Here is a 15,079-nt window from a genome sequence, read left to right on the forward strand (position 1 = left end):
CGCGCGAGGAGGCCGGCAACATCAAACGTTTGCGGCTCGTAAAAACGCGAGGTAGCGATGTCAGCATCGTGTAACGCATGATGACATCAGCCGGCAAACACGATGAGACATCAAGCAGATGTGTTTCAGAGAAGTAAAACAAATTTATGTGCATCGTTAGCAGCGGTCGTACTCACACTCTGGACTAAAGGACAAGTACACATGATTGTACAAAAAATATTCAGGTAAAAGTAGGAGTACTACTGACTCAACCCCGTTACTAGAAAGTACAGGTATCTGTTTTCAATTGCAGGCAAAGTAAAAAGTGGTCCGAAAAATAAATCCTGCAAGTACAGACACCTACATTAACGAAATATTTGTAGTTGTTGTTTGTATTGTATTACTTCCCAGCGCTAGCTAACGGCCGCTTTCAAACGTGACATTTAAGCACCCAGTTTCAGCAACTTGTGCGATGAGCGTGTGTTATTTGTTTCCTGTTGTCCAGCATTTTCCACGCCATGTTCCTCTCATTAGTCCTTGTGTTAACTGGCGGGCAGGAATGCTCTCTGGGAAAAAGCTGTATAATTTAACAAGATTGTTAATCACGGGATTGTTGTGGCGTGAAGTCAGAGCGCGGCCTGGGCCCGCCGGCGTGCCGCGCCTCACTCACCTCTTCCTCTGGGTCATCCCGAACCCCAGACTTCAAGAAGGCCCGCTAAATAAAGATCACAGGAGTGACGCCACTGGCTCCATCCTGCACCCCGCCCGCGCCCCCTAAAAAAAGATGGCACAAGCCTGGAAATTTCCCATGTCCTGACCTTCGCCCCATGGACGCCGGTTATGGAACAATCATGAGAGTTCAGGACGGCTTTATTCTGAAGGGACTTTTAAAAGAACGCTGCTGCAAGTGAACAGAATGTCAGACACACAGGTCCACTTCCTGCGTGGGACAGGAAGTCAGGCAAGGTGACTAAAAGCATCCTGCTTTTCATGATTTTCCAGCCAATTAAACGCCAACTCAGTCACCGCGGCTGTGGGAGCTGGAACCGCTTTCCTTCTCACACACACACACACACACACACAGACGCCACACAAACACACGCACACGCGCAAGCACACGCACGAGCAATGGCGGGTAACAAAGTATTTGTACTGTAGTGACTGACTAGATCTATCTCATCACTTTTACTTTGACGACCTTTGTCTGTATTTCTACTCCTTACTTTGCCATACTTGTTTTTTTCCTTTTACTTTTACGTAAGGACAGTAGTTGAAACTACTTTTAAGCAGACTTTGTAACACACGCACACACAGCCGCACCACTTCAACGTTTTTGTGAGTACGCGCTGAGACATCATTAGCAGTACCAAATTAGCATCAGTAATTACATTTAATGAACTAAATGAAGAGTGTTATGTTTGCATCCACGTGGAGATTAAATGTGATTGTATTTATGGGGAGCGGGGGGATTATGTGTGCATACATCGGTCATTGCGTGTTCACACTCGCATAATCTACCCGCGTTGTAAACTTTGGTTCGTGCTGTGATGATTGCTCTATAAATGTGAGTTGTTAAAGACACTCATCGTTGTTTGTCACGTACATTTATTTTTCTGGTGAGAATTTTTCCTTCAGCCCCCGCACTTCCCGTAACAGCTATGCAAGGTGTTACGGGAACCTCCGCGAGGGGGCGTAAGCTTGCCTTTGTCGCGTTTCTGGTCATATGACCAGAAGAAGAAAATTCACGTTTAAAAAAAAAAGAGAGGAAAAAATGCCCGCCTTTTCCCTTTTCTACAGGTAAGCAAACATTATGACATAATTGCAAGCGTGACGACATTATTTAGCACTTGAACGGTAGCCAACTACACAAAGAAGCTACGTTTAACGTGTTTTTCAACAAATGCTAACCGACTGAGCCTCGGGTGGTGATCTTTAATGACGTCACACAGGACGCAGCTGTGACACGATTTGGTTTGGAACGATGGTTTAAAACGTTGAAGAAAATTTACTAACAAGACGTAGGTACGTTTCAGATGATGTATGTTAATGTTTGTATCTTACTGTTCGGTTTCCGTGTGATTACTGTATCCTTGATGCCTTAAATACAAAAGTAAAATGTTTTTTAATTACAATAATCACCGAAACAATGAAATGACGTTTTAAAGATATATTTGTTCTTTAAAAGTCAGGCAACATGTCTATTTTTATACAGTGAACAAATTAAAAATACACTATTTTGTTGTGCCATGACGCTAATGACCCAATTACCTCATTTTGTTGCCGACTTATTAACATCCTGGATCAAAGTCATCTGGGGGACATTCTGTAATAAAAAGCCAACAAATAAATTGTTTGAAGATGAGTGTAGTTTACAAAATTAATAGGTGTTCGTCTGTGCAATGAATCATGGTATATGCTGCTTTTCTTGTGACCATTGGTTGCGTTGGCGGTTTCTGGCATGTGCATTATGTGAGGCCGGACAGGGTGACGCTTATGCGGGGGCGGCAAAGTGCTTCATAATAAAAAAAAAATAAAAATTAAATTAAATTAAAAAGGGCTAGGGGTGTCATTTAAACTTGAGCCGACTGATGCATTGTGGCATACATTTAGGGCACTATATGGGGGACAACCCATACTCACTAAACATTCCAACAGCACTACTACATGGCAAAGTCACTATATAGGCCACGACACTATATAGAGTGGATGGGGAGTGATTCCCAACACAGCTTAAATGTTTGGAGCCATAACGGCGCCTCAAAGGGTTGGGAAAGTCGCCAGCGCCATGATGCCATTTCCTGTTCGCCGCACTTTTCTTTTAATTTGCTCGTCTGCATTTTTTTATAACTGACTTTACTGTGCGTGTGTGTGTAGGCACAGCAGCTGTAAAGACTACAAGGACCATTGTGGCTCCGATGCCCTCCCCACTGTGAGTGTCAAGACCCCTACGCACACAACCACACATTGAATTGATGTCAGGTTTAATAGTAAACGTAGTGTGTGTGGTCACCTTGGAGTACTACCCCCCCCCAACACACGCACACACAACTTTGATGTGGCAGACAGGCCTCTCACTTTGGCAGTGGTCCAGGAGCCAATCAGAGTCCTCGGCCAATTAGGGGAGGCAGGTTAAAGGTGTACGTGTGTTAAACTTGAATTAAAAACTCATCATTTTCAAATGATAAATACGGTAAAAAAAAAAAAAAAAAAAAAAAAAAAGCAGCTCACCCGATCATAATTTTTTCTGTTGAACAAACCTGAATTTTGTTAAAGCGTAAGTCAACCCAAACCTATTTTTTTCAAGAATATGTTCCCAGCAGGCCCACTAGTTGAAACACGGCATTCTGAAGAATTTTGCATTTCTGGAATACATGTAAAGCAGCAAAATGCACTTGTTTTTAGCCATCTCTGTGGGCGGCCGTTTTGTCTTCTGTCGCCTGAAAATGACATCACAACGACCAATCACGGCTGACCTGTTTTCTGAATCTGAGCCGTGATTGGTCGTTGTGAGCAGTTGTGATGTCATTTTCAGTCGACAGAAGTGACAAAATGGCCGCCCCCAGAGATGGCTAAAAACGAGTGGATTAACATTTATTCCAAAAACACAATATTTATCAGAATACCTTGTTTCAACTAGTGGGCTTGCGTAGAACATATTCTTGAAAAAAAAATATGTTTGGGTTGACATCCGCTTTAAACCACCTCTTCACACCAATCTGTGTATTTCAGTAATAGCATTGTCTTAACGACAAACATACTTCATCACCTCAAAAAATATGAATTGGCTCCCCGAGTACTGCCATAATGACGAACATTAAAATGCAGCAGTGTAAGCATAAGTGTTCACAAAATACAAGGCAGAAGTTTAATTTCCCAGAAGTGTAGCCAGTTTTAAAGAGTCAATGAAAATGTATTGTACTTAAAATTGGGGCTGTTCGATAACACTTTTTTCCAGACCGATACCAGCACGACTCTTTGAGTACTCACCGATATCAATTGCCGTCACCTGTAGTACTTTTGATGATGTGAACAAAGACCTTTCTTTCTCACGCATCTGATGACTCGCTGATGTGTCAAACTGCCGCAGTATACCTCCAACTAATGCCGAGTAGGACTTACTCGATGACAGATTTGGGGGGTTTGAAGTATCGGTGGTTGCTATTGGCAGCCACCACGAGTACCCGATACCAAATAAGGCTGGTATGGGCCCGATACCGATATATTGGTACTCGCCCACGCTTAAAAGTTCAAAACAAGTAAACTGAACTTAACTCTTGAACATTTTGAGACAAACAGTCTGAATATATAATTCAGTGATTCTTTTGTGTACCACTAGAGGGAGCCCGTATCTCACTACAAGTGCTACTATTACAACACGAAGACTGATTTAAACGGTGTTCATTCAGGCAATTCTAAAGGCCTTTGCCAATTTTTTTGCCGTCTGACATTTTGCGTTTGTTCCACAAGCATGAGCAACTTTAGGCGTAATCGTCACGTTTGCTGGTCTGGCAGGTGAAAGGACTCGTCCAGACCACGTCAAGCCGAGGGGGCGGCACTTTTGTTACACTTTCAAGAGCGGGCCCAGTTAATTTTTTACAGGCCGCCAACAATATAGCCTTTCTTCCTGCGCGGAATGGGAGCCATATGGAGGCGCCCGCCGTTACTGTACCTGCGCCCTCGCACAGACGCCACATTGTACTGTACAACAGGATGGTGCAGGAAGTGGCGCTTTGGAGTGTGTGTCATGTGCCTCTTAACACCCTTTTTCAAGCTGATTTGTCGGCCTGACGTGAAGCGCGCACACAAGGCGTCCGGCTGGCTTGGAACCCGACGATGAAAGCGGTGGGGTGGGGTGGGGTGGGTGGAGGTGACGTGACGCGTCCATCTTGTGATAATAAGGTGCTACTTTACGGCTGCGGCAAGGGTCAAAGGTGCCGAGAGGGGGATTTAGTGACTCGCTAATGCTCAGCTAATCAATATTTTTTATTGGCGCCCTAAATCAAAAGGCGTGGCGCAAAAGGGGCTGTCCACTCATGATGCATGGCTGGATTGAAATCTATTTGTTTTGCCCCTCGCGTCCAAATATGACATCATCTTTTTATGACTCCAAAAGTCCCGTCCGCCCGTCCGCCATGGCAACTAAGTGCTGTCAGCCCATGATGGATGGACGCTGCAGACGAGACGCGCCGAGGGCGGGGACACTTTTGGGCGCGCCGAGCTCGCTGCTCGGAGGTCAAAACGCGGCGGTGACATCAGCGGCGTGTTAACGGGCCGCGACAAAGTCGGCGGCGTTTCTTTTTCCAGGTCACGTGACTTTGGGACGGAGTGCATGTAACAATTCACAAATTGGAGCAAGCAATCGTTGGTTCTTCCATCACTCACCTATTCGCTGTTGTTGCGCTTAGGCCAAAGCACCAAAAGTGCTTTTTGTCCTGAGTAAAAAAGGAAAGTCAAGCGCTTTGTTTTGCAGATTAACCCATTAAGGACGGGAGCGCATAAGCGCGTTTCTACCACTAGAGGCGGCAGCGCTGTTGCGTCTTTCTGCCTTTAAAGCCGAGAGAGCGGATACGTCTGTGTCTTTTTTTTTTTTTTAATCTCTTAGCCAATTTAATGCATCAGAATATACGCGTGACGGTGTCTCGAGAATGTGGAGGATGTCGCAGATTTTTTTTCAAAATCGCCAGGAGCTCTGAAATAAGTAACGGCAGTGATATAGACGATGTGCTTGTGGACTTTGAACCAGTCGAACGTGATACGATATAGTTTGTAGACAATGACGATATTGACGTATTTGTAACAGAATAGATAATGGTAATTACCACTCGATTTAAAAAAAAAAAAAAAAATTAAAATAGTGCTCCTCTTGCACTGACACATTATTTTTACATCTTCGATTGAAACATAAGAATATATTATTATTTACTAGTAAATAATAAACTCTGCCTGTGTGAAAGCCAAGCTCTCTAATTCTTTTGGAATTATGTTTCTGCTACAGGGGCTGAGATATTAATTATTTAGTAAGTGTTGAATTTCTGGGTGAACTTCAGGTTTTCAAGGGTAATTCCAAAGGCGGCCGACGGTTTTGGGGAGCTGTTGAGACAGGCGCTGTAGGCCTTCATGGGTTAATGGCAAAGCTCCCAACGCGATGACATCATCATGTCACGTCCGCTATCTTGCCGTCTTTGGTTTCCCTCGCGCGGACGGTTCGCTCGCGTGGAAAAGACGAGGCGAGCCCTGTTGTGTCTTCCTCGCACATGTGGAAATATGGTTGTGATTAACGTGGTCATCATTCATGGTCGCCTGCTGCTGGTGTTTTGTGTCCACACGCTCACACGAAGAGTCATGACAGAAGAAGGCTCATTCTTCCGCGCTCGCCGCAAACGGCCATTTAGCGTGCGGGAGTTCCTCGCTCTCACAATTTCGACTTTTATTACCATTTGTTTGTCACATGGTGAACCTTTCCCACACTGTCAGCCGTTTGGCGGCGCCCAAACGGCCGATCGGCAGGCGGCGCTCCCGACGAGCTCGCGACGGGGGGGGGGGGGGGGGTGGACGTCCGGCGCGGAACGCCGGCGTTTGCGCGCGGCACGTGAGCGCGTCACGCTCGCTGATTGAGTCCATTTGTTGTTGGCGGCGGCGGCGCAGGAAGGAGCGCCTCGGCCCCGCGGCCTTGGACGCGCACGCGGGAGGAGGAGAGCGAGGAATGTGCGAGGAAATGAGAAAAGAAGCGGGAGATGAAAGTGGCGAGAACAAACATGTCGGTCGAAACGATTGCGGACGGGCCGCCCGCTCGCCTTCCCGCCCGGATTAAGACGGAAAGTTCACCGTCCGAGCCGCTTCATCACTCCGAGCTTCAACGGCTGCTCGGAAAATGTCAAATATGAAAGAGCAAAGTTCTCATTTCCTCCCGAACGGGCTTGTCGGAGTCTTACGCGGAATGCTAATGATTGGTTTTGGCCTCGGGTGGGGGAGGGGGAGGGGGTGGGGGGCATTCAATAGCTGCATTCAAAGCTTTCATAAAGGAAGGCTCAACCTGATTCTTTGACCTCTTTTGATAGCTCACTGATGTCATGTGACCTCTGGGACGACCTCAAACGCGTCCTCTTGCTCCGTCTCCTCCCGCTCGGTCCTCTCTTTCATTTCCTCCGTCTTGGTCGCAGCGAAAATCAACATCAGACAAGAAACAAGACTTTGGCAAAAGTGTTTACACCCCACCCCCCGCCCCCCTCCGTCTCCCAACAGGATCCACATGTGCCTTCGACTCGTTCCCACGTGGGGAGGACGTGCCACGCTGCGCTTCCACCCTGTGTCAGGTCAGCACTTTTCTTTCCATTCACTTGATTGAGATGTCTCGCACACACACGCGCGCACGCGCCCGTTTGCGAATGCAGCCGCCGTCAGCTACTGTGAAGCGTGTCCTCCCTTCGCCGAGCGTTTTGGCGCACTACTTTGACCCCCGCGCTTCACTTGGGTGACGTCCAACTGTCACAAAGGCACTCCTGCGCACGCGAATGTCCAAGCCTGCGCCGGGGGGGGGGGGGGCGTTTGGGTGGTCGTGATCCCGACGGTTGCCACGGCAACCTTGCCACCGTATATAAACAGAGCGGATGGAGCGGAGGTGTAATTGCACGCTCCGTCCTCGGCGTGCTTGCCCACAAGAAATGAGCCGGCGCGCCGTCCGAGGCTGCGTTGGGAGCATGAGGAGGTCGCCATTTTGTTTTGCTGTCGGTGTAGGTTAGCCCCGAAATGTTGTCCTCCCAAAAATGATGACTATCTGTATGCTCCCTCACTTTTCATGGGCGATACGTTCCATGATCCCCGCCAATAGGTGATTTTCCACAAAGTAGAGTTTTTTTTTTGTTTTTTTTTTTGCTGAGGGCTTCACACCTCTATTATGCCACACGGTTTTCAAAATTCTTAAAATTCAAAATTAAGGATAAATCCCAGGGCTGACTCTCCTTTAACTTGGGGTCGGAGTTCGTTTCTGAGCGCAGCTCGCGCTTCAACAGTTTTCTTGTACTGTCCGCCGCACGGGGCTCCGGTACGCCGTTTTTGGGGGGGGAGTCCGAATAACCGAATGGCACATTTCCAGATGCAACCACGATAAGGGAACGGGGATTTTGGAGGCGACAAGCTCGAATGTTCATAGTCTCGCTATTCCGAATTTGCCCTCCAAAAATTGACTTTTTTTTTTTTTTTTTTTTTTTGGAGCGGTCTGACTTAAAAGGAAGACAAATTGCAAGAAAGGCCCCCCAAGTTGCGAGGTCAACCCACAATGGATGAACTTCTGCTCACAAATGAAAACCCCACCAAAGACTGAAGCCGCAATAACCAAAACGCAAAGTAGCGAGGGAAAGCGCGACGAAACCAAAACCAGTTGGGTCAAAAGACACCAAATTGGGTCAATAATGGGGCGACCCAACTTTTGGGGTTATTCATTTCACCCCAAAATTTGGGCTGCTTTCTGGATTATTCATTTGAGTAAATAAATATCCCCCAAAGTTGGTTTGGTCCATTTAATGTCCCAATTTGGGTTACTTTTGACCCCACCTCTTTTTAGAGTGCATTCCATTATGCTGCAGTCGTGGTCAGAAGTTGGGGTAAGTCCCTCTGTAGCAGTGATGAATATTGCCTGGGCAATCATTCATCATTCCCGACTCCCGGCGGATCACTACAGAGGGATTTTTTTTGATGGCTTTTTAGTGACGATTCGTTGTTGCTTCCTGGTAGAGCCGCCGCCACCCACCGTCGACCCTCTCTTCTTCTTCTTCTTCTTCTTCCTCCTCCTCCTCCTCCTGGCCCTGGCCGACTCCCGGTTGCCACGACCGCAGATTTATCCTCAAACAAGAGGCCATTCAAAACTCATCAGGCGTTTTCGGCGCCAAGGCCCCGGAGATGACTCTGTGTCTCAAAATTTCCCAGCGTGCTTCACTCCGCGCGCGCCAGCGAGCAGAACGTTTTGGGGAGCTGCAACGTGTCCGCCGAGTGTTTGATGGCGGCGGCGCCTTTGTTTTGACAACCTCCCCAATCAGCGGCCTGTTTGTTGACGGCCGTCGCCGCGGCAACCCGCCGAGGGCCGGCGGCATCAATCAGACCTGTTCGGCGAGCGCGGCGTGAAAGCGGGCTGGCGATCGGATGGCACGCGCTTCCGACGTTGCGTTGCCATGGCAACTGCCAAGATGAACTCATGGAGGGGGAGGGGACATCAGAAAATGGTTTGGAAAAGGATTGTAAGGATCTGATGGGGGCGGGCGGTGGAAATCTTTTCAAGCTCTCCCATGGCCGACCGCCCCCCCCCCCCCCAAAATGGTTTGTCTGCCCCCCTTTGAGGAAGCCACCAAAACCTCGGCTCGGTCGCCGTAATTATGGCCAACTGGGTCTGTGGGGCATCTTTATAAATCAGCCAAAGCACAAAATATCCCAGGCGACATCTCGTAAACAACAACGCTCAGTTCCGTTCAAACTCGGGCTTTGATGGTTTCATGAGCGCCATCTGTCCCCCCCCCCCCCCCCCCGGGACATGACGCAACATGTCGGCTTGTGGCCGCCAGTTGACAAGTTTTCACTCGCGTCGCTCGGCTTCACGCGCACAACGCAAACTCCAGCGACGCGTCGTCTCCCGTCCGGCCCGATAAGCCGCACAAAGAGTCGCCATGTCGCGGCGGCCATTATGCGCCGCTGATAGCATTGAGTGGCATCAATAGGGACCCGCAGAAAGACGATAGGAGGGGGGGGTGCTCGGGTTTCTTGTTTTTCATGAGAAGGGAGCCTTTCGGGAGTGGCGACTCAACATGGGGAAAGCATTAAGAGGAGTCGTGGCGTATCCTCATGCCTCTGTTTTGCTTAAATGTCGCCGTGGAATCGCCGCGCGGAGCAGGTGCGGCGCGCACCTCTAAACCAACAGGGAATGTTTGCACAGGACGCCCGGCCATCCATCAGAAGGGGCGTGACTGACAGGGTGCCAAGCGCACACCGGCCGGCGCGCGCTGGCCTTGTTTTCACGGGGGGGGGGGGGGGGGGGGGGGGGGGGGCGTTCCGTCGGAGGTAGCGGCCGAGGGTTGCAGACGGGCTAATGAGAGGCGGCGCGCAGCTGATTGGGAGGCGGCGAGCCGTCAAATGAAGCGTAGCGCCTCTTCTGCGCACCACTTGCATTGACGCGTGTCCCCGCTGGCTGCTTTTGCCACGGCTGCAATCGGCGCGGAAATGATCGTCCCGGCCAAGTTTTCCACTGCCGGCCAGTCGTTAAAAACAACTTTTGCCGAGCGCACCTCAAGGAAAACAATCATTAGATGACAATTTCACTCATAGTCCCTGCAAAGTGGAAACAACGGCGAAGAGTGTCGCGAACAAACCTTTCAAATCGTAGCCATTTGGGAAAAAAAGCCCAACGACGAGGCGCTCGAAAACGGCCGCGCGCCGGCCGTCACTTGTCACTCTTTGCAGCAATTCTCTTCCATCGCGTCTTGACAAACAAATGTCTTCGTTCACTTTTTAGGCCTTTCACAAGGTCGCCTCTTGCCAGTCACACAAACAAGGAGGAGACCACTTGAATTGGCCAATGGGTCACCTCGATGCTAAGGAAAGTGCTGAGTGATTTTGGGGATGGGGGGGGGCATATTTGAAGGAAAAACGTCCGCAATGGTTGCTTAGTTTCCACAGCGAGTCGCATCAGGCGGTCCAGCCTTTTCCTCGACCCCCATCCGTGTACCACACACACACACACACACACACACACACACACACACACACACACACACACACACACACACACACACGCAATTGAATGGTGGAAAACAGATGATCGGCATCAAGAGTCTGAGAAAGTTGTCTGTCTGCTGCGCCCGCCTGCACACACACACGCACACGCACACGCACACACCTACCTACCTACACGCACACACAGATAAAGCTGCTCTTTCTCTTATCTGAAAAGAGAAGCGAAAAAGGAAGACAGGATTCTCTTACAGCGTGGAGACAGTTCTTATCTGCGAGCCCCTTCAAGCGCCTCGCTGTCTCCCCTGTCTCCCCCCTTGGCGTCCCCCACTCACCCTCCTCGTCTCCCGCTGCGTCCCGGCCTTGTTCTTGGCCTCTCTGGTTACTGTTAAAAGGCCCGAAGAAAGGACGGGCAGAAAAGGAGGCAAGGCAACCATGACGGCCCACAAAAGGGACCACTTCAAACTGACCCAAGAAGTTGCTGAGTGTCTTTGCATCACCCGGCCCCCCGCCACCGAAGCCACCCCCGCCCACCCCTCGCACCTCAAGCTCAGCCTCCCTTCTATCGGGACGTCCCTCGTCACCTTCCTCTTTATCTTCTCTACCTCCGCCGAGCATCACGGCCAGATTGGGGGGGGGGGCGGCGGGTTAATCAACCCACCCCCACCTGCCCCCAGAGGAGTACATGGCAAAGTAAACGTGTTCGCAGCAGGCATTCCAAACAAGCATCGATGTTGATGCTCACGCATGTTTATGGTCCTCCTCGGACCTTTAATGGGCTGCTCGCGGGGGGCAGCGCTCAGGCCGCCATGTTGGCGTCGCCGCGGTCAGGACGTTTTGATGCACACAAAGTGTGTGCGCGCAGGCCGCCTCCCGCCATGTACAGTAAAGACGGCGTGTAGAGCCCACTAATGATCCCCTCCAGGCTTCGTGGTGCCAGTTAACACCAACACATGTCTGAGGCCTCACACGCACGCACGCACACACACACGCACACACACACACACACACCCTCAGGGGCACCGGAACAGCAAGTCCTGCTAATACACATTCCAGCATATAGCAACATTGAAAAGAGGTGAAGGGTCAGAGCCGTTGGCACCTTGTATAGGCTTTTACAGCCACGCACACACACGCACGCGGCAACACTTTCTCCTCTTAATCTCATTTCCAAGTTTCCCCGCACGCACGCACGCACACACACACACTGGTTCGCTATGTTTTAAACACACAGCTCGAAGGTATGTTTTAATAGCGGCGTTTGCTGTCAGTGGCGTGTCCAAGGCCTTGTTTTACGGCTGCGTTCCCACACGGCACCGCTGCGGGTCCACTGCTCTTTATCGCCTCGTCCGTTTGACTTTGAGGACGCCGACCTGCGCTTTCATGTTTGTGCCATTCAGGGGAATTTGTCATATAAATTTGATTTTTCTCTTGCCTGCACTGCTTCCAGCACATGTGCCGTATGTGGAGGTTACATTTATTGTCCAATTAGATTCCAGCATTGGTTTGTTGCCGCAACGATGTAGTCTGTCGCGTGCCTTCAGAGTCGGTAGTGCCGGCCCGTTAATTTCAACTGTAGTGGCAGTGGGGGTGTTTCTTTAACCAATCAGCAGAGGTGGCTACTAATGTCTTCCATTTACTTAACTCATTTACTGCCAGACATTTCCAGACCCTCTTTTACCCAAATGTTTGAAAAATTTGGAAAAAAAATATAAATGTGTTCCTGGGGTTGACTGTGAAAAGACAAATAAATTCGTCAACGGCACCGAATGAGTTAAGTAGCGTTTGGGGTAACTTGGACTTCAGATGTCAGAGTGTTTTAGCGTTTTTGTTAAGAAACAATCGTTTGACTCCATTACTTTGAGCTACATTCTGACCACTACTTTTATTGTCTTTATTAGAAATGCAACAATTAACAGATACATTGACAGCAAATTGATGATCAAATGAATCGACGGCCATTTTGATCATCAATCATTGAGAGCAGGGCCTGCCAATCTCTTTGGCTTCTTGGGTTCTGATTAAGTCAAAGGGTGATCCACGATTAGGAAATAACAATTGATTTCCAACATGCAGCACAAATCTATGCCAGTGTTTTACATTTTCACATGATGGCTTCTACAACATTCCTAGGAAATCCCAGTGTCCCATCACTGCTATGCTCTTTCTAGAACAGGGCGGTGGGCACCGGGTTGCTGACCCCTGGTCCAAGTGGTCTGACTTTCAGCCTCTCAACACTGATTTGGGCCGTCCTCCGCCAAAGCAGATTGATGAGCTTTTTGCAAATACGACATTTGCAAACATCTGCTTTCACTTTGGACAGCGATGATCAACATTTCTGTCTATTCTCCAACATGTTGCGGAGCAGACCAGTAACAGAATCGTCACCAATTTCTATTTCTGCATTTTCTGCACTGTCAGTTTGAAATCACGTCCTACCCAAGTCATCGATTCATCGAAAGAAATCGGCAGATGAATCGATTCTTAAAATAATCTCTTGTTTCATTGTATTGACGGAGTTGATCATTGTGAGCAGAGTTGTTGTGGAAATGGCAGAAAATGTCGTCTTAAGCATGACGTGAGCAAAGTTGCACCTGTTATGTTTTGTAGGTCTCGATTCCATAAGCCCAATTAGCAATTTACAAAACTACTTACGCAATGCGTGTTTGTTTTATCTTTCAAGAAGGTATCCAATATAAATAAAGTCTCACACAAGTCGATTGAATTTCCTCGTCGGTTTTCTTTTCCATCTCTGAAGTTCGGGAATCATACAATGATCAGATCCGGGCAGCTTTTCCATCCTCGCGAATGCTCTCACCCGAGACGGGCGAGGGCAGAAAAGGGGCGCGGTCTAACATGCAGCCCTCACATTTATACGGTCTTCAAAAATGTAAACATAATGTGGGCTGGTCTCCTCCCTGGCTCGCCCTGCCCATTTTCTCCAGCTGGTCCCGCGCTCCGATCAGGGCGCGCCGACTCTGAGACTTTGAACCGATTAATGTGATGTGTCATTCCCATTTTGGTTTTTGGTTAACCTGTTGGCTAACACAACGCCATTCATATAGATTTCGATCCTTCACACGTTTGCTTTCCTCGCTCGCTACACATTGAGACGTCGACCTTTCGGTCGCCCTCGTAAGGTTGCCGACCATCAATAAAAGTCTGATTTTCTTTTCCAACGCTGTCGTCGCCTCCTCCCGCGGCCAGACAAATATCTGCGGCCGGTTCACGCTCGGTAGCCTGAGATTTTTCCTTTCTGCTCCTCCGTGAGCGTGCCGAGCAGCAAAAAGCTGGCGACGTGTTTTTTGTCAGCGCGTGCGCCGATTCGTGTCACCAGGGGACCTGCCGGCGTGATCTTTTAATCAACTTTTGACACAGCTTCACTTTCTTGGCCGTGTGCCCTCTTCCCAATATATCTAACGCCCCCCCCCCCCCCTCTCTTCACTAGACTATGAAATCATTCCGTGTCAGGGCCCGCCGCCGTCTCTGCTTTACAAATGGCGAGCGGCCGCTGGCTCGCCGCTGCGTAGGCGCCCGCCAGCTGGAAGCGCGTCCGCGGCGAGCAGGAAGAAGGCGGGCCGGCGCGTTGGAGGCGAGGCGCGCTTACGGGGGCGGGGCGGGGCGGGGATGACGGAGCGAGCGGGACCATGAAAGGCGGGAGCTCAAATGGGAAGGGGGCGTGCGAGGGAAGGTCCGGTCGGGAAGGTTGGCGAGGGGGCACGCTCGTCAACTTCCTCTGAATTTCTGCGGCTGGGAAAGAGGTGTGTGAAAAGAGTTTTTATGGTGGCGGCGGCGGCGAGCAGAATGTGTTTAAGGGACTGCTGGGGGAGGGTCAGGCAAAGGTCCAGAGGTTCATAAACGCCCCCCCCCCTTCCTGTGCCGGCACGCACTCCTGACTTCTGTTTGCCAAAGTCAGACCTGACGTCGGCCTCTGCTGCATGTCAAATGTCGAAGTATCTTGCCGTTTTATTCCAGCCAGTGACGAGCGAGCTTCAGATGCAGCGCCGCTTGAGTGAAGTGGCAGGCAACGGAAGCAAAGGGAACGGTTGATGCCCTTGCGTGTGGGCAAGGAGAGCCACAGTCACCGTTTCATGAACAAGACAAACAAACACAGCAATTCAAAATGAGAAGACTCACAGGCAGCTGCTGTAGGCCGCAGCTCACACCCAGACACTCGCACCGTGATTGACCGCACGCCTTTCTTTTGGTTTTCGACAACACGCTGCAGTTTTTCTTTCTTACAAGCACGCGATGCAAAAAATAAAGAACGGGCGAATGTGCCGTCGAGCACGGTGGAGTTTGCTTGGTTGCGTTTCCGCTCCCCCCAAGCAAAAAGGAAACAAACGCGAGTGACGAGCCCAGCAAAGTTGGAGATGAACATGAAAAT

General features: G+C 49.6%; 1 protein-coding gene across 2 annotated transcripts in view; it reads left to right on the forward strand.

Annotated features, from left to right (window-relative positions):
* The first annotated feature begins 1,744 nt into the window (after nt 1-1,744).
* Nucleotides 1,745-15,079, forward strand: part of tkfc (triokinase/FMN cyclase) — a 73,047-nt gene continuing 59,712 nt past the window's right edge. The window contains exons 1-3 of one of the 2 annotated variants that reach the window (XM_086021060.1): nt 1,745-1,776; nt 2,854-2,908; nt 7,222-7,292. The gene's annotated coding sequence lies outside the window, so the exon portion shown is untranslated. Of the gene's footprint in view, nt 1,777-1,869; nt 2,002-2,853; nt 2,909-7,221; nt 7,293-15,079 lie in introns of those variants that run through there. The other variant, XM_086021051.1, reaches the window with a different exon arrangement.

Source organism: Filicampus tigris, chromosome 2, assembly GCF_054856515.1.
Source record: "Filicampus tigris isolate MCC_2025a chromosome 2, RoL_Ftig_1.0, whole genome shotgun sequence".
NCBI classification, from domain to species: Eukaryota; Metazoa; Chordata; class Actinopteri; order Syngnathiformes; family Syngnathidae; genus Filicampus; species Filicampus tigris.